Here is a 12,771-nt window from a genome sequence, read left to right on the forward strand (position 1 = left end):
ATAAGAAATCTGCTATCAGAAGGGCATAGGGCTAATGTAAGAGAGACGCTTCCTGAGACCTCCGCATTTCCAGTCTTGCAGAAGATGGTGTGTTTGGCTCATATGCCAAATACATTACTACAACAAGCAGCATTTGAGAAAGCCACCACACAAAAGCTACCCATAACACCAAGGAACCTATTCACAGCCTTGGCCCCTGAAAGTATCCAGAAACAAAGCCAAAGAAACATATGCAAGATACACTGCAGTCACACTCTCAAAGTACAAATTAAAAAAAAAGAAATCCCACTCAAACAACAGCAAATTCAAAATAAGAAGTGACAGCTTCTTGAGACGAGAAGGAATTAGTGCAAGAACTCTGGCAGTACAAAAAGACAAAGTTTTTGACACCACCAAAGGATTGCACTAGCTCTCTACAATGGATCCTGACCAAAATTAAAATTCTAAAATGATGAGTAAAGAATTCAAAATATATATTGTAAGAAAGCTCAATGAGTGCCAAGAGAAAGTTAAAAATCAACACAAAGAAACTAGAAAAAAAAAATTCAGGACGTGAAAGACAAGATATAATAAAAAAAAAGAACTTCTAGAAATGACAAATTCACTGAGTTAATTTCAAAATGTAGTTGAGAGCTTTAGCAATAGGCTAGACCAAGCATAAGAAAGAATTTCAGAGCTTGAAGGCCAGTCTTTCTAATTAGCCCAATCAGTCAAAAACAAAGCAAAAAAAAAATTTACTTAACGAACAAAGCCTTCAAGAAACATAAGATTATGGAAAATTACCAAACCTATGATGTACAGGCATTTCAGAGACAGAAGGAAAAAAGAGTAGGCAACTTGGCAAACATATTTGAGGAAATAATTCAAGAAAATTTCCCTGCTCTTGCTGTAGAGGTAGACATCCAAATACAAGAAATATAGAAAACACCTGAAAGCTATTATACAAGAAGAACATCATCTTGCTTTTCCCACGGATCCTTGCAACCCATGAATCAGGAAGTCCCTCATTACCCCAAGCACATAGCTGTGCAGATTTACAGGGACTGCTCGGGTAGGTGGCTGGCTGCTCAAGCAGGCACTGAGACACAGGAGTTTTTGCATTGTCTGGTTCTGGAAACTCCAGTGAGGCACAGCAGGCTGGAGACTGCCTAAGAAGACTGAGTACTGGCAGTGGGGAGGGATGGCCACCATCACTAGGGCTCCAGTTGGTCGTTTTCCCCTGCCGCCAGTGCCAGCAAGACTGGGCAATTTGGACCAGGAGCAATTCCCCACAGCGCAGCACAGCAGCTGGGACAGTTCAAGGCCAGACAGCGGGACCCAGATCCACTCTTAACCAGGCAGAACCCCTCTGTGAGAATTTCAGCATCCCCAACCAGGGGTTTATAAACAGAACTCTGATATCCCTGAGAGAAGCTCTTAGGAAGAGGGGCAGCTGCAGTATTGTCAATGAGTGGTCTTAGTCTTTTCTAACTGCTAGATCTGGGGAGTCAGGGCAGCCCAAGGATTCCCCCAGCTGCAGCACACCCGCTTTGCCAAGGGGCAGCCAGACCCCTTATTTAAGTGGGTCCCTGATCCCACTCCTCCTGACTGGGTGAGACCTCCCAACAAGAGTCTCCAGAAACTTCATCCAGGAGCATTCCAGCCGGCATCAGGTCAGTGACCCTCTGAGACAGAGCTCCTACAGTAAGGAACAGGCTGACATATTTGCTGTTCTGCAGCCTCCACTAGTGATAACTCTAGAGGCAGGAGGGACCCAAGTGAATAGGGTCTGGAGTGGACCTCAAGCAAAACGCAGCAACCCTAAGGAAGAGGGGTCTGATTGCTAAAAGAAAAACAAGCGGAAAGAAACAACAACAATATAAATGAAAAACACCCTATAAAACCACATCCAAGGTTAGCACCTCAAAGATCAAAGGTAGATAAACCCATGAAGATGAGAAAGAATCAACACAAAAATGCTGAAAACTCAAAAAGCCAGAGTGCCTCTTCTCCTCCAAATGATCACAACACGTCTCCAGCAAGGGCACAGAACTGTGCTAAGGCTGAGATGGATGAATTGGAAGAAGTAGGCTTCAGAAGATGGGTAATAACAAACTTTACTAGCTAAAGGATTATGTTCTAACTCATTGCAAAGAAATGAAGAAGCATGACAAAACATTACAGGAACTGCTAACTAAAAAATAAAACAGTTTAGAGATGAATATAACTGACCTGATGGAGCTGAAAAACACAACATGAGAAGTTCACAATTTAAACACAAGTATCAATAGCCAAATAGACCAAGCAGAAGAAAGGATATAAGAGCTTGAAGACTGTCTTGCTGAATTATGGCAGGTAGATGAGATTAGAGAAAAAAGAATGAAAAGTAACAAACAAAACCTCCGAGAACTATGGGATTATATAAAAAGACTGAACGTATGACTGATAGAGGTATCTGAAAGAGACCAGGAGAATGGAACCAAGTTCAAAAACACATTCAGGATATCATCTATGAGAACTTCCCCAACCTAGCAAGACAGTCCAATGTTCAAATTCAGGAAATACAGAGAACCCCAGTAAAGTACTCCCTGAGAAGACCAATCCCCAGACACATAATCATCACATTCTCCAAGATCAAAAAGAAAGAAAACATTTTAAGGGTGGCCAGAGAGAAAGGCCAGGTCACCTATAAAGGAAAATCCAACAGACTAACAGCAGACCTCTTAGTGGAAACCCTACAAGCCAGAAGAGATCAGGGGCCAATATTCAACATTCTTAAGGAAAAAAATTTCCAAGAGCAGGTTGTTCAATTTCCATGTAGTTCAGTGGTTTTGAGTGAGTTTCTTAATCCTGAGTTCTAGTTTGATTGCACTGTGGTCTGAGAGACAGTTTGTTATAATTTCTGTTCTTTTTCATTTGCTGAGGAGTGCTTTCTTTCCAACTATGTGGTCAGTTTTGGAATAGGTGTGGTGTGGTGCTGAGAAGAATGTATACTCTGTTGATTTGGGGTGGAGAGTTCTGTAGATGTCTATTAGGTCCTCTTGGTGCAGAGCTGAATTCAATTCCTGGATATCCTTGTTAACTTTCTGTCTCGCTGATCTGTCTAATGTTGACAGTGGGGTGTTAAAGTCTCCATTATTACTATATGGGAGTCTAAGTCTCTTTGTAGGTCTCTAAGTACTTGCTTTATGAATCTGGGTGCTCCTGTTGGGAGCATATATATTTAGGATAGTTAGCTCTTCTTGTTGAATAGATCCCTTTACCATTATGTAATGGCCTTCTTTCTCTCTTTTGACCTTTGTTGGTTTAAAGTCTGTTTTATCAGAGACTAGGATTGCAACCCCTGCTTTTTTTTGTTTTCCATTTGCTTGGTAGATCTTTCTCCATCCCTTTATTTTGAGCCTATTTGTGTCTCTGCACGTGAGATGGGTTTCCTGAATACAGCACACTGATGGATCTTGACTCTTTATCCAATTTGCCAGTCTGTGTCTCCTAATTGGAGCATTTAGCCCATTTACATTTAGGGTTAATATTGTTATGTGTGAATTTGATCCTGTCATGATGATGTTAGCTGGTAATTTTGCTTGTTAGTTGACGCGGTTTCTTCCTAGCATCAATGGTCTTTACAATTTGGCACGTTTTTGCAGTGGCTGGTACTGGTTGTTCCTTTCTATGTTTAGTGCTTTCAGGAGCTCTTGTTGGGCAGGCCTGGTGGTGACAAAATCTCTCAGCATTTGCTTGTCTGTAAAGGATTTTATTTCTCCTTCACTTTTATGAAGCTTAGTTTGGCTGGATATGAAATTCTCGGTTGAATTTTCTTTAAGAATGTTGAATATTGGCCCCCACTCTCTTCTGGCTTGTAGAGTTTCTGCCGAGAGATCAGCTGTTAGTCTGATGGGCTTCCCTTTGTGGGTAACCCAACCTTTCTCTCTGGCTGCCCTTAATATTTTTTCCTTCATTTCAACTTTGGTGAATCTGACAATTATGTGTCTTGGAGTTGCTATTCTCGAGGAGTATCATTGTGGCGTTCTCTGTATTTTCTGAATTTGAAGGCAGAAATAAAGATGTTCTTTGAAATCAATGAGAACAAAGACACAACATACCAGAATCTCTGGCACACATTTAAAGCAGTGTGTAGAGGGAAATTTATAGCACTAAATGCCTACAAGAGAAAGCAGGAAAGATCTAAAATTGACACCCTAACATTAAAATTTAAAGAATTAGAGAAGCAAGAGCAAACACATTCAAAAGCTAGCAGAAGGCAAGAAATAACTAATATCAGAGCAGAACTGAAGGAGATAGAGACCCAAAATCCCGTCAAAAATCAATGAATCCAGGAAATGGTTTTTTGAAAAGATCAACAAAAGTGATAGATGGCTAGCAAGACTAATAAAGAAAAGAGAGAAGAATCAAATAGATGCAATAAAAAATGATAAAGGGGGTCTGGGCGCGGTGGCTCATGCCTGTAATCCCAGCACTTTGGGAAGCCCAGGTGGGCGGATCATGAGGTCAGGAGTTCAAGACCAGCCTGACCAACCTGGTGAAACCCCGTCTCTACTAAAAATACAAAAATTAGCTGGGCATGGTGGCATGTGCCTGTAACCCCAGCTACTTGGGAGGCTAAGGCAGGAGAATTGCTTGAACCTGGGAGGCGGAGGTTGCAGTGAGCTGAGATCACGCCACTGCACTCCAGCCTGGGCGACAGAGTGAGACTCCGTCTCAAAAAAAAAAAAATGATAAAGGGGATAGCACCACCAATCCCACAGAAATACAAATTACCATCAGAGAATACCATAAACACCTCTATGCAAATAAACTAGAAAATCTAGAAGAAATGGATAAATTCCTCAACACATACACTCTCCCAAAACTAAACCAGGAAGAAGTTGAATCTTTGAATAGAACAATAACAGGCTCCGAAATTGATGCAATAATTAATAGCTTACCAACCAAAAAAAAGTCCAGGACCAGACGGATTCACAGCCGAATTCTACCAGAGGTACAAGGAGGAGTTGGTACCATTCCTTCTGAAACTATTCCAATCAATAGAAAAAGAGGGAATCCTCTCTAACTCATTTTATGAGGCCAGCATCATCCTGATACCAAAGCCGGGCAGAGACACAACAAAAAAGAGAATTTCAGACCAATATCCCTGATGAACATTGATGCAAAAATCCTCAATAAAATACAGGCAAACCGAATCCAGCAGCACATCAAAAAGCGTATCCACCATGATCAAGTGGGCTTCATCCCTGGGATGCAAGGCTAATTCAACATACGCAAATCAATAAACGTAATCCAGCATATAAACAGAACCAAAGACAAAAACCACATGATTATCTCAATAGATGCGGAAAAGCCCTTTGACAAAATTCAACAGCCCTTCATGCTAAAAAGTATCAATAAATTCGGTATTGATGGGATGTATCTCAAAATAATAAGAGCTAATTATGACAAACCCACAGCCAATATCATACTGAATGAGCAAAAACTGGAAGCATTCCCTTTGAAAACTGGCACAAGACAGGGATGTCCTCTCTCACCACTCCTCTTCAACATAGTGTTGGAAGTTCTGGCCAGGGCAATCAGAGAGGAGAAAGAAATAAAGGGTATTCAATTAGGAAAAGAGGAAGTCAAATTGTCCTTGTTTGCAGATAACATGATTGTATATCTAGAAAACCCCATCGTCCCAGCCCAAAATCTCCTTAAGCTGATAAGCAACTTCAGCAAAGTCTCAAGATACAAAATCAATGTGCAAAAATCACAAGCATTCTTATACACCAATAACAGACAAACAGAGAGCCAAATCATGAGTGAACTCCCATTCACGATTGCTTCAGAGAGAATAAAATACCTAGGAATACAATTTAAAGGGGATGTGAAGGACCTCTTCAAGGAGAACTACAAACCACTGCTCAACAAAATAAAAGAGGACACAAACAAATGTAAGAACATTCTATGCTCATGGATAGGAAGAATCAATATCATGACAATGGCCATACTGCCCAAGGTAATCTATAGATTCAATGCCATCCCTATCAAGCTACCAATGACTTTCTTCACAGAATTGGAAAAAACTACTTCAAAGTTCATATGGAACCAAAAAAGAGCTCACATTGCCAAATCAATCCTAAGCCAAAATAACAAAGCTGGAAGCATCACGCTACCTGACTTCAAACTATACTACAAGGCCACAGAAACCAAAACAGCACTGTACTGGTACCAAAACAGAGATATAGACCAACGGAACAAAACAGAGCCCTCAGAAATAATACCACACATCTACAGCTATCTGCTTTTTGACAAACCTGACACAGACAAGAAATGGGGAAAAGATTCCCTATTTAACAAATGGTGCTGGGAAAACTGGGTAGCAATATGTAGAAAGCTGAAATTGGATCCCTTCCTTACACCTTATACAAAAATTAATTCAAGATGGATTAAAGACTTAAATGTTAGACCTAAAACCATAAAAACCCTAGAAAAAAACCTAGGCAATACCATTAAGGACATAGGCATGGGCAAGGGCTTCATGTCTAAAACACCAAAAGCAATGGCAACGAAAGCCAAAATTGACAAATGGGATCTAATTAAACTAAAGAGTTTCTGCACTGCAAAAGAAACTATCATCAGAGTGAACAGGCAACCTACAGAATGGGAGAAAAATTTTTGCAATCTACTCATCTGACAAAGGGCTAATATCCAGAATCTACAAAGAACTCAAAGTTATAAGAAAAAAACAAACAACCCCATCAAAAAGTGGGTGAAGGATATGAACAGACACTTCTCAAAGGAAGACATTTTTGCAGCCAACAGACACATGAAAAAACGCTCATCATCCACTGGCCATCAGAGAAATGCAAATCAAAAGCACAATGAGATATCATCTCACACCAGTTAGAATGACAATCAAAAAAAGTCAGGAAACAACAGGTACTGGAGAGGACGTGGAGAAATAGAACACTTTTACACTGTTGGTGGGACTGTAAACTAGTTCAACCATTGTGGAAGACAGTGTGGCAATTCCTCAGGGATCTAGAACTAGAAATACCATTTGACCCAGCCATCCCATTACTGGGTATATACCCAATGGAATATAAATCATGCTGCTATAAAGACACATGCACACGTATGTTTATTGCGGCACTATTCACAATAGCAAAGACTTGGAACCAACCCCAGTGTCCAACAACAATAGACTGGATTAAGAAAATGCGGCACATATACACCATGGAATACTATGCAGCCATAAAAAATGATGAGTTCATGTCCTTTGTAGGGACATGGATGAAGCTGGAAACCATCATTCTCAGCAAACTATCATAAGGACAAAAAACCAAACACCGCATGTTCTCACTCACAGGTGGGAATTGAACAATGAGACCGCTTGGACACAGGAAGGGGAACATCACACACCGGGGCCTGTTGTGGGGTGGGGGGAGGGGGGAGGGATAGCATTAGGAGATATACCTAATGTAAATGACAAGTTAATGGGTGCAGCACACCAACATGGCACATGTATACATATGTAACAAACCTGCATGCTGTGCACATGTACCCTAGAACTTAAATTATAATCAAAATAAAAATAAAGAAAAAAATTTGCAACCTAAAATTATATATCCAACAAAACTAGCTTCATAAGCAAAGGAGAAATAAAATCTTTTTCAGATAAGCAAATGCTTAGGGAATTTTTCACCACTAGGCCTGCCTTGCAGGAGCTCCTGAAGGAAGCATTAAATATGGAAAGGAAATACTATTATCAGCCACTAAAAACACACATTGCATTACAAAGACCAATGACATCATGAAGAAACTACATAAACAAGTCTACAAGATAACCAGCTAGCATCATGAGGACAGGATCAAATTCACACATAATAATATTAACCTTTAATGTGAATGGGTTAAATGCCCCAATTAAAAGACACAGAATGGCAAGCTGGATAGAGTCAAGACCTATTGGTGTGCTGTATGCAAGAGACCCGTTTCACATGCAGGCTCAAAATAAAGGGATGGAGGAAAATTTATCAAGCAAATGTAAAACAGAAAAAAAGCAGAGGTTGCAGTCCACTTTCAGGCAAAACACACTTTAAACCAACAAATATCAAAAAAGACAAAGAAGGGCATTGCATAATGGTAAAGGGTTCAATTTAACAAGAAGTGCTAACCATCCTAAGTATACACACACCCAGATTCATAAAACAACTTCGTAGATATCTACAAAGAAACTTAGACTCACGCACAACAATAGTGGGAGACTTTAACACCCACTGTCAATATTAGACAGATCATTGAGACAGAAAATTAACAAAGACATTCAAGACTTGAACTCTGCTCTGGACCAAGTGGACCTGATAGATATCTACAGAACTCGTCACCCCAAAACAAGAGAATATCTTTCTTTCAGTGTTACATGGCACTTACTCTAAAGTCAATCACATATTTGGAAGTAAATCACTCCTCAGCAAATGCAAGGCTACAGTAACCGAAACAGCACCAGTACCTTTACTTACACCTTATACAACAATTAACTCAAGATGGATAAAAGACTTCAATGTGAAACCCAGAACTATAAAAACTCAAGAAGAAAATCCAGGCAATACCATTCAGGGAATAGGCATGGGCAAAGATTTCATGACAAAATCACAAAAAGCAATTGCAACAAAAGCAAAAAATGATGAATAGGAGCTAATTAAACTAAAGTGCTTCTGCACAGCAAAAGAAACTGTATCATCATTCTGAACAGGCAACTACAAAGTAGGAGAAAATTTTTTCAATCTATCCTTCTGACAAAGATCTGATATCTAGAATCTACAAGGAACTCAAACAAATTTACAAGAAAAAAGAAACAACCCTATTAAAAAGTGGGCAAAGGACATGAATAGACGCTTCTCCAAAGAAGATATTTATGCAGCCAACAAACATGAAAAAAAGCTTAACATCACTGATCATTAGAGAAATGCAAATCAAAACCACAATGAGATACTATCTTGTACCAGTCAGAATGGCTATTATTAAAAAGTCAAGAAATAATAGATGTTGGCGAGGTTGCGGAGAAATAGAAATGCTTTTACACTGTTGGTAGGAATGGAAATTAGTTCAACAATTGTGGAAGACAGTGTAGTAATTCATCAAGTATCTAGAACCAGAAATACCATTTGACCCAGCAATCCCATTACTGGGTATATACCCAAAGGAATATAAATTGTTCTATTACAAAGATACGTAAACATGTATGTTCACTGCAGCACTATTCACAATAACAAAGATGTGCAATCAAGTCAAATGCCCATCAATGATAGATTGGATAAAGAAAATGTGGTGCATATACATCATGGAATACTATGCAGTCATAAAAAAGATTGAGATCATGTCCTTTCCAGGGACATGGATGGAGCTGGAAGCTATTATCATCAGCAAACTAACACAGGAACAGAAAAACAAATACCACATATTCTCACTTATAAGTGGGAGCTGAACAATGAGAACACATGAACAAAGGGAGGAGAACAACACACACTGGGGCCTGTTGGGGGGTCCTGTAGGGAGAGGGAGAGCATTAGGAAAAATAGCTAATGCATGCTGGGCTAAATACCTAGGTGATGGGTTGATAAGTGCAGCAAATCACATGGCACACATTTACTTATGTAACAAACCTGCATATCCTGCACATTTACCCCAGAACTTAAAATAAAAATAAAAATTTGCAAAATATTTGAAATTGACACTTCACCAAGAAAGATATACCTATGGCAAATAACCGCATAAAAGAAAATTCAACATAACTAGTCATTAGGAAATGCAGATTAAAACCCCAGAGAGATACCACTACACACCTATCAAACTATCTCAAACTAAAAAGAATAGTCCTGTGGTTTGAATGTTTTGTTCCCTCCAAGTCTCATGTTGAAATGTGACTTCCAATGTTGGAACTGGGCTTAGTGGGAGGTGTTTGGATCATGGGAACAGCTCCCTCATGAATGGCTTTGTGCTATCCTTGTGGTAATGAGTGAGTTCTCACTTTGTGTGTTCATGCAAGATCTGGTTATTAAGAATCTGGAACCTCCCTTCTCTCGCTCTTGTACCCTTTCTGACCATGTGATACACTGGTCGCCCCTTTGCCTTCTGCCATGTAAGCTTCCTGAAGCCTCATCAGAAGCAAATGCTGGCACTATGCTTCTTGTAAAGCCTACAGAATCATGAGCCAAATAAACCTATTTCTTTATAAATTACCCAGTCTAAAGTATTCCTTTATAGCAATGCAAAAGAGACAAGCACATGTATCAAGTGTTGGCCAGTCCCTGTACACTGTTGGTGGGAATGTAAAATAGTACAACCACTTTGGAAAGCTCTTTGGATATTTTCCAAAAAGTTATAAATATATCTATCATGTAACCCAGCCATCCTAATTATAGGCATTTATCCAAGACAAACAAGGTCTTGTATAGAAATGTCCATACCAGCCTTCTTTGTAATGACCCAAAACTGGAAACAACCCAAATGTCTATCAACAGGTTAATGGATAAATAAATGGTGCTATAACCATGCAAATACCTGGCAATAAAAATAATTTATTATTGATACATGCAACAACAAAAATAAATCTCAAGTAATTATGCTGAGTAAAATAAGCCAGACAAAAAGAGATAATAGTATATTATTTCTTTTAAATAAAAATCTATAACATGGGGGGAGGATGCTGGGATTACAAAGAAGAATGAGTAAACTTTTGGGGTGATGAATACTTTCATTATCTTGATTGTCATCACAGTCTCACAGAATATATATATATATATATGTATATATATACACACATACATATATAAACTTACCAAATTATACACTTTAAATATGTGTAGAAATGGAAAGTGAAATATTTGGGTTTAAAACATTAGCCATACAATAGTCTTCCACTCAGCCTTTTCCAATTTCCCTCAAAAATAGTTTAAAAGACAGAAAAGAAGGCGAAGGGAAACATCTTTTAACACAATGACAAGTAAATTTGACAGCCAACATATTGACAGAATTTAGGAGAACCTTCCACTCATTAAAAAGACATATACAGTGGAAAATGGAATGGTAAGTGATGGCCAACATGCTGTGCCACCTGAAATAGCACAAAATTCCAGGTGAGAGAGGCAGAGAGTTATGTTATCCCTCAACTTTTATTGGTTTTTGGCCTAGAAATCTGAAGTTTGTGATATCCAAACACTAGGAAGAGATATAATGCATTTTACATCAAATTCTATATAGATTCAAATACTTTCAATCCTGGAAATTACAATGACACACTCTATCCTAAGTTCTAACACTTCATATGCATTGATGAAAATAGGAAAAGTCCTGTGCATTCCCTACATTTGGAGAATGAAAGAATCAGGCAGTTAAGTTTCTCAGCTTCATCCAGAAAAGCACATAAGATCAAAATGAAATCAAGAAGAGAACCGTGTACATCAACTTCTCAACTGCAAATCTGTGTAGAAGCTTCTACATATAAATGGACAGTAAGCAGGACCAAAAACATACCACAAATGATGCTTCTTGGTACATACTGGGTTTAGATAAGTCTCTCTTTGTTCCAAGTGAAATAGAGAAAACTGTCAACTTAAGGCTTGTGAAAGAAAGTGGCAAAAAATGAAAAAGAGAAAATCACCCTTAAAACACACTGGAGGATTTTAACTCTGAAAAGTTATTTACTAAAGCATGAAGACAAATTTAGAAAATGTTTAGCACCATCAATAGAATATAAGAAGACATAGAAGGGCAGAGACAACCTGCTGTCCACCAAAATTTTGTTTCCTTCCCATAGCACAGAGTTTTTGCTGCCCAGCTAGGGCTACATTTCCCAGTACCTCCTATACTGACATGTTGCTGTGCAACTAATTCTTGCCAATGGAATGTGAATAGATGTGATGTGTGCTACTTCTAAACTAGAACTTTTAAAAAGTGGGTTGGATTTTTCAACTTTCTATTTACCTCTGAATATATACACAGATGGATACAGAAGGCTTTGCAATATGAGACCACGAAGTCACAAAACTGAAAACATTTGGGTCTCTGAATCGACATGTGGAGGATAACCACCAGCCAACCAGGAATCTGCATTGAATTATTATATGAGTGATTAATAGAACTCTATTGGGCTCAGCCACTGAAATACTGAGTCGCTTTGTAACAGCAATTAGTGGTACCATAATTACCACATGTGGCCTCTACAATACATAAACAAGAAGCCACTACATTAGAATGACCAGATAGAAAATGATAACGGAATGAGATATGACAGTAGCAATGAAAAAAATAATTTGGTACCAAAAGAGTATAAGGAAACAAAAAATACAAACAATAGGGTTAAAATATCCATTGGGAACAGGAGTGAAAGAGAAGAAATATCATTTAAATATAACCAATAAAATAGATATGAAAAGTAAGAATGGTCTTCCTGAATGCAAAAGAAAAAAGTATAGTTTGAAGCAACAGAGAGGATATGATATTGAGAACCAGAGAAAAGAACAGGAATTATAAGTAATTCCAAGAAAAAAGAGTAAAATCATTCAAACAAGAGTAGTAATAAAGAGGTCTTGAAGAAAACTTACTGAGGAGTAGAAAGGCCCAAGTATGAAAATTATCTTTTATAGAATTCAAGGGATAAGTCCTAAATAAAAACATGTACTGGTGACATGCTTGAATTACAGCAATGAAAGCAGAAAGCTTGTAGCAACTAGGAAAAAAGCACAACACGTTTATCTGTAAATGAATAAATACAATGAAAGTTTCATATTTCTCCTC

At 38.5% G+C, this 12,771-nt stretch overlaps 1 protein-coding gene across 10 annotated transcripts in view; it reads right to left on the reverse strand.

The window, feature by feature from the left end:
• Positions 1 to 12,771, reverse strand: part of LOC116473135 (AGBL carboxypeptidase 4) — a 1,494,771-nt gene that overhangs the window by 1,133,540 nt on the left and 348,460 nt on the right. The window lies entirely within an intron of this gene.

This window comes from Hylobates moloch, unplaced genomic scaffold, assembly GCF_009828535.3.
Source record: "Hylobates moloch isolate HMO894 unplaced genomic scaffold, HMol_V3 SCAFFOLD_8, whole genome shotgun sequence".
Lineage (NCBI taxonomy): Eukaryota > Metazoa > Chordata > Mammalia > Primates > Hylobatidae > Hylobates > Hylobates moloch.